Raw genomic sequence first — 6878 nt, forward strand, 5'->3', positions numbered from 1 at the left:
GTTGAGATTTCTGAAGGTAGGATTTTTACATGATGGGGTGGCTAGCCCCATGCATAACCCTCCTCCTTTCGTAGCTGAGCTTCAGACCAGCCATAGCAGAGTTAGGGATAAGATTAGTTCTGCTGAAAATTTACCTTCTCAGTTCAGCACATGGAGTCCTGTTCTTGGTGGAGGGGGCTGGGAGAAGCAGGGAAGCATCCCGGGAGGTCATTGATGTAGCACAAAGAGCGATCCTATGTTGCAGACAGGCATAACTGCAGCGCAAAGATCCTGTTGACGTCGGTAACGGTAGGGCCAAAGCTTCGCAATGGTGCCCCTCACAAGTAATTGATGCTGTAACACAAAGGGTCGGGCTGGCAGAACTTTGTGTTGGCGGGCTAAGCAAGAGACAAGATTTCAGTGCCAAAGGACCTGTTTGGGTTTGTGAGGAGCCACAAAACTTCAATTCAGTCTCTCTGAAGCTCCAACAAGGGTTCAGGATCTGAGGGGCACCACTTGGGGATCAAAAGCTGGCTCCAGCTGGATCTGGGTGCCGGGTAAGGTGATTGAAAGCCTGTTATGTCACTGCGGCTCTGAACAGGAGGCCAGCAGACTAGCCCTTGGAGTTACTGTGGGAGTTCTGGGTTCAGGTGCAGGTCCAAATCAAGCAAGGCAGCAGTCCAACAAGGCAGCGGTCCAGTGCCAGGCCTTTCAGCAGCACAGTCCTTCTTCCTAGCAGAGTCTCCACAGGTCCATAAGTGTATTGAATAGCTGGTTTGGTTTTTTGTCTCCCCTGCCCTGGTTCCAGACTAACTACAGGCTGTATGCAGCCCTTTGTGTGGAGGCAAGACACAGCCTAGTAAGGTGTGAGAAGGGCTGTGCCCAGCTCTGCCATCCCATCCTGCCAGTGATGGCCCATCCAGGCACACCTAAGCAATCTATTGTGTGTGGCTATCTAGGAGGAATTCACAAAGCCCAACAGTCAGCTACACCCAGTCATGTGACCCAGAGACAGGCTGCAGGCGCTAAATGAGTATGACAGGAGAATACCAACTTTCAAAAAGTGGCACTTTCAAAACTGTAATAACAAATCTGGGGCTACTCAACTGGGTGGCACAATAAGTGATGCAAGTCCACTAGTACCATTTAATTTACATGACTTGTGTACATGTAGTACAGGCCCCCCCTTTACTCAAAGTGGCCCATCCTGTCAACACCTATCTTCCCCTTGTCTTTCTCTCTGGGATCAATACACAAAGGCCAACTGCCAGCTACACCTAGTGTTCTGACCCAAGGACAGGTTGCAGGCACCAAATGGTGAGAGCAAGAAACTGCCAACTTTCTAAAAGTAGCATTTTCAGAATTGTGACTAACAAGATGGCTTTTAATTACAATTCTTTAGATACCAAACTCGACCTGTCTACCTGCTCCTAATTAGTTACTGCTTGTTAAATGTAATAAGGCAACTCAATTGTTATCCTACAGGACAGAACAGCCTTGCAGAAGTGAAAAATGAATGTAAGAGTTTTTCAATTCCAGGACATGTAAAGTTTAAAAATACATGTCCAACTTTTCAAATACACACCATCCTTCCCTTTGGACAGTATAGGGCCTACCCTAGGAGTGACATATGTATGAAAAGGGAAGGTTTGGGCCTGGCAAAAGGTTTTTCTTTTCTATGATGCCGAAATGGCAAATTTAAAAACTTCACACACAGGCTGCAATGGCAGGTCTGAGACATGCTTAAAGGGCTTCTTAAGTGGGTGGCACCATCTGTGCTGCAGGCCCACTAGTCACCTTTAATTTACAGGCCCTAGGCACCCCTACTTTACTAGGGGTTAATGGTGGAATTGGAAAGGGATGAAGCCTTACACATTATACGTGCTACTCAGTGGAGGCATTTCCTTTTTGAGCCCAAGTTAATTTATCTTATTTAACAAAAAAGCTCTTTCCTTTCTAGCAATATCCAAATTATCCTGAGCCTTACAAATTGCTTGTGGAATAGTTTTAATGGGGATTAGGGTGAGAATCCATCTGTTGGGCCTCACAAACTTTGAGGTTCGAGACTCGAAAGAAAACATTTGGTAAATTGAGTTGCTAATGCTCAAGACTCCAGTCACACGTGCTCTTGATTGGAGGAAAGGGTTAAGCCCTTTTGAAACACTAGAGGCGTCTTCCATACCAGCTTTGTATATATTGTTCATTCTTGTGACACAAATCTTCTTGCACACATCATTCCGGAAGACAGTTAATACAAAGCAGAACCACCTTTAACCACAGCTCCACTCTAATCCGAAATTAGGAGGGTCTAAATAAGGAAGTACTTGTAACCATTAATGTGGGAGCCATACAACTAAGTAGGTGCAAGGCAACTGGCCACTGGTTTTAAACTCACCTAGAAACTCCTGCCTTCCCCTGGGCTGTCTCCCAATGAGTCTCTTAGTGGAATTTACCTGTGAGGCTCGTCTAACACCTTCGTGCCAAAGCCTCAACAGACAAGCCCTCCAAATTCTCCAATCACACATTGCACAATTAGTAGTTTGTCAAAAGGCTGCCTTTCAAGATGCTGAATCAGCGAGGACATTCCCCTAGGACACTTCATTGTGTGGGGCTTGGTGGGTAGCACACTCCACAACTGCGAAATGGTGGAGGGTAGTGCCTTCTTAATTGGTCCACATCAGTGAAGAATCCACGTCAAAAACTTGGTTCAAAATGAAAATACTTGTGATGTTTTGCAAATATAAATTGCGAAAAGAGAGCAAACAAGCCGACACGTGTTTCGCCCTAGTGGCCCATTGGCCGTGGGCTTTTTCAAGGCTAAAATGATTTGACAATCACAAGATAAAGATAAGTTAAGTGCAAAGTTGGGTGAAAAAAGTGAAGGAGAAAGAGAAAACGAAAAAGTATGGTGGATTTACCAAAGGGTCAAAAATTTCAAAGTGAGGGATAAGAGAGAGAGATGGAGGGAAGAGAAACACAGGGGGAAAGGGAAGTAAACATGGAGAACACGTTGGGAAGGAAAGGAAAGAAACGATAGAGGAGAGACGATAGTTCAAAAGGGAGAGAAGAGATCAAAGGGCTTATTAGGGGTGACATTTCGTTTTCATATAGAACAGCATATAGCAGGTGAATATGTACATAGGTGACATAATATCAATACAGATGCCATATAGGGTGTGTTGATACATTACTGTTTTAGTAGAATCATATCATTAGTGACAATTTCCTAGGCGCAGCAGCATAAACAGGGCAGAGCCAAACATGTTATTTTAGTTATGTTTAAGATTAATAGGGTCCTAAAATGAAAAAAGAAGGGTCAGTTATGAAAAGAAGAAGTGTGTGATAGTTTTGGAAGGTAATTGGTAAGGTGAGATAAACGTTGAAGGGCGCATAGTCTGCAGATTCGTCAAAACATATATAATATCACCGAGAGAAGATAGAACATTTAGTGCTGATACCAGAGAAGAAAGTTAAAGGAAAAGAAGATTTGCAGGCGAAATGAGGAGAAAATTCACAGGGACAAGCAAATAACACAGGGTATCCCATTTAATTATACAGGTGAAAAGAGGAAGGCTGCTTACTGGTTTTCAGTAGAGAGCAAGGTCTGCCTAAATGGAAGAGCAAATGGTTCAAAGAGTCACTCACAAATTGAGATTTAATAGTTGTCTCTATTAAAGATGGGCCAGAATGGGGCTTGGTATTAAGGGAGCAGGGACGCTGTAAGAGCCAGAGCATTGTGCTAGTCAAAGGGGATGTGAGCGTAAGAAAACATAAGGTGCTTTGCCAGTGAAAACAATCACGAGAGATGCAAATAACAGTGCGCGCTTTATAGGGCGTTGCTACTTAAATGTGGTGTTACTAGATCCAATATCAGAGGCATTTGAGTAAGGCAAGGAATTGAAGGCTGTGCGGAGTGATGATAGCTGGTACAGTAATGACTGAGACTGACATAAGAAAACATGTAGTGATTTTACCAGTAAAAAGTCACGAGAGATGCATATGGTAGTTTTGCCAGTGAAAAAGTCACGAGAGATGCAAGTGACAGTGCGCGCTATATATAAAGCGTTACTAATTTAAAGTCAGTGGCGTTATGGGTAATGCGTGATTGGTATAATGTTACTAAGTCCCAAATCGGTGGCATTCGAGTAAGACATAGTAATTAAAGGCTGCACAGAAAAATGTTAGCCAGTGCGGTAAAAGACGAAAATAACGTGCTTAACTTGGGATTAATTCAGGGTATTATGAGCAGTGGCACATGAGCCACATAAAAGGTTACTGGTTCAGAGTGAATTGTTATCGAACACATTTAGTTCCATGTCCCAGAAGGGGAAAAAAAGGGAGCGGGCCTCTCTCACCTGCTAGAGGGTAAATGAGTCTCTGCGGTCTCGGAGAACAAAGCTGTCAGAAGGGTTCAGGCTCAGATTGCATTGACGTCAGCAAAAAAAGGAATGCTGACGTGTGAGTGAGGCCACTGAAGAGTTACTATGTTACTAGTTACTAATGATCATGTCGGTAATATTATAAAAATTAGTTTAGCAGAGGTTAGGTTGTTTAATAAAAAGTTGTGAAAGCTAATAATAGCAAAAGGAGGATCATAACGTAAAGTAGACGAACATAAAATGAATTGAAATGAAAGTGGAAAGAAAAAACGGTTTCTCTGGTATCTGATGTGAAAGAGAGAGGCAGTATTATAGAGATTCAGTATAAATCTATCACGGGTCAATAATGATTGTTTAGAGTGTGTTGAGGTTTGAAAGGATAACCAGACTGTATAGCAGAAGAAAACACAGGCACAAATCAAATTTAGGGATGGCAGAGGAGAATATTTAGTATGGTCTCTAAGTGAGGGAGAAAGTTTGTGAATGAAAAGTGCAATAATTATTTGATAATGAATAATATGAGACATACTTAGCGTATTGCGTTTTCAACTGGTTTGAATAGTACATCAAGGAATCTGTAAATGAAATAAGGAAAGGAAAAAAGGCAGCATAGTGTAAAAAGGTATAGCCAGATAAGAAACTAGGAGCGACTTACATGCAAGGAAGTTAGTGATTATTTTAGGGTCAGTGCTATTATGTATTAGTTCATGAGAAACAAACGGGGAGATTTAATACAGCCAATAGTGCATTTCTGTATCTTTGTTGAGACCCAAGGTTGTCGCATTGAGGCGCATGATGTGTTCACTCTCTCTGCGTCTCATTGTAAGTTCACGATTCCCTCCTCGTGACGCTGGTTTGATAATTTCCAAACCAAAGAATTTGAAAGTCTTGTGGTGTGGGTGAAACTCATGGAAATGTTCAGTTAAAGGTGGTCCTATCTCTTCTTTGTTGATATTGCGATAGTGTTCCAAAATTCTGATTTTCAGCGGCCTAATCGTGCTCCCTATGTAGAATTTCTTGCAGGGACAGATTATGATGTAGATTACATGTGTTGATGTGCATGTTATCCAATCTTTGATTCGAATGGTAGTAGTGGGGTCGTGTTTATATTCAGTTTGTTTATTGACTCCCAGTTTGCACGCATTGCAATCGTGGCAGGTGTAGAATCCAGGAGGTTTTGTCAAAAAATTTGTTTTGGGTTTGATCCTTTTGTCCTTGAATTCAGACTTACATAGAATTTGTTTGAGATTCTTGGCTGTTCTGAAACCCATTTGGGGATATTCTTCCATCTGGTTGGTTAGTGAGGAATTGGAGGTCAGAAGATGCCAGTGTCTTTTTAAGGCTTTCCTTATGTGGTGATGTCCATTGTGATAGTCTGTTAGGAACCTGATTGTGTTCCCTCTCTCATTGCTAGTAATCTCTTTGGGTTTGAGGAGTCCATCCCTGGACAAATTTTCACAGTGCTTGTATGTGCTGTCAAGGAGTTTCTTGGGGTATCCCCGATTCAGAAGCCTCTGACTTAGGAGATTCGAGCTTTCTTTGAAGGTATCCAACTTGCTGCAATTCCTTCTCATGCGTTGGTATTCCCCTTTTGGGATGTGATCAATTGTTTTGTTAGGGTGACAACTGTCTGCTTGGAGTATTGAGTTGATCGAGGTAGGTTTGCGGAAGGTTCGCGTTTGCAGTTTATTGTCCTCTACATATATGGTTATGTCAAGGAAGTCTATTTGATTTGGTGAGACATTATGCGTGGTTTGAATGTTCCATCTGTTGGTGTTGATCTTATGTAAGAATACTTTCAGTAAGTGCTCGGATCCCTGCCAGATGCACAGGATGTCATCAATATATCGTCCCCAGTAGGTTATGTAAGCGGTATATTCCGCAAAAGTGTCATCCCATAACCAGAATTTTTCTACAAGTCCCATAAAGATGCATGCGTATGGTGGCGCAAATTTGGCTCCCATCGCACTGCCTTGGATTTGTAGGTAGTATTTCGAGTTGAATGTGAAAACATTGTTTGTCAGGCAGAAGTGAAGCATTTCAAGGGTCATTTGGTTAGATTCTAAAAAATGAACTGATTTGGTCGATAATGCTTTTTGTACTGCTTCCATTCCATCTTGATGACGAATTGATGTGTAAAGACTTACTACATCAATCGTAGCCAGGAGACAGTCCTCATTCCATGGAATATTGTTCAATTTCAAGAGAATATCCTTCGTATCCTGAATGTATGATGGAAGGTCTTTCATTAGAGGTTGCAGTTGGTGGTCAACATATTCGCCCAACTTAGAACATATGGAATTGATACCGGCAATTATTGGTCTACCTGGTGGATTGGTCTTATTTTTGTGAATTTTAGGTAGAAGATAGAGTGTTGGCATAGTTGGATGTTCTATGTAGAGCTCCTCTCGTTCCATGCGGGTTAATAGGTTTTTTGTATACCATGTATCTAGTTTTCTTTTCAGGTCTCCTTGAATTTTAAATGTCGGATTGGAGGTTAGTTCTTTGTAGCAAGAAGTG

The 6878-nt window shown here is 42.1% G+C and overlaps 1 long non-coding RNA gene across 1 annotated transcript in view; it reads right to left on the reverse strand.

Moving 5' to 3' along the window:
• LOC146855967 (uncharacterized) overlaps positions 1–4388 on the reverse strand; it is a 175346-nt gene extending 170958 nt beyond the window's left edge. The window contains exon 1 of the long non-coding RNA XR_014981419.1: positions 4335–4388. This is a non-coding gene — a long non-coding RNA (uncharacterized LOC146855967). The remainder of the gene's footprint in view (positions 1–4334) is intronic.
• Positions 4389–6878: the final 2490 nt, after the last annotated feature.

This window comes from Triturus cristatus, chromosome 4_1 (genome assembly GCF_964204655.1).
Source record: "Triturus cristatus chromosome 4_1, aTriCri1.1, whole genome shotgun sequence".
Classification (NCBI taxonomy): domain Eukaryota; kingdom Metazoa; phylum Chordata; class Amphibia; order Caudata; family Salamandridae; genus Triturus; species Triturus cristatus.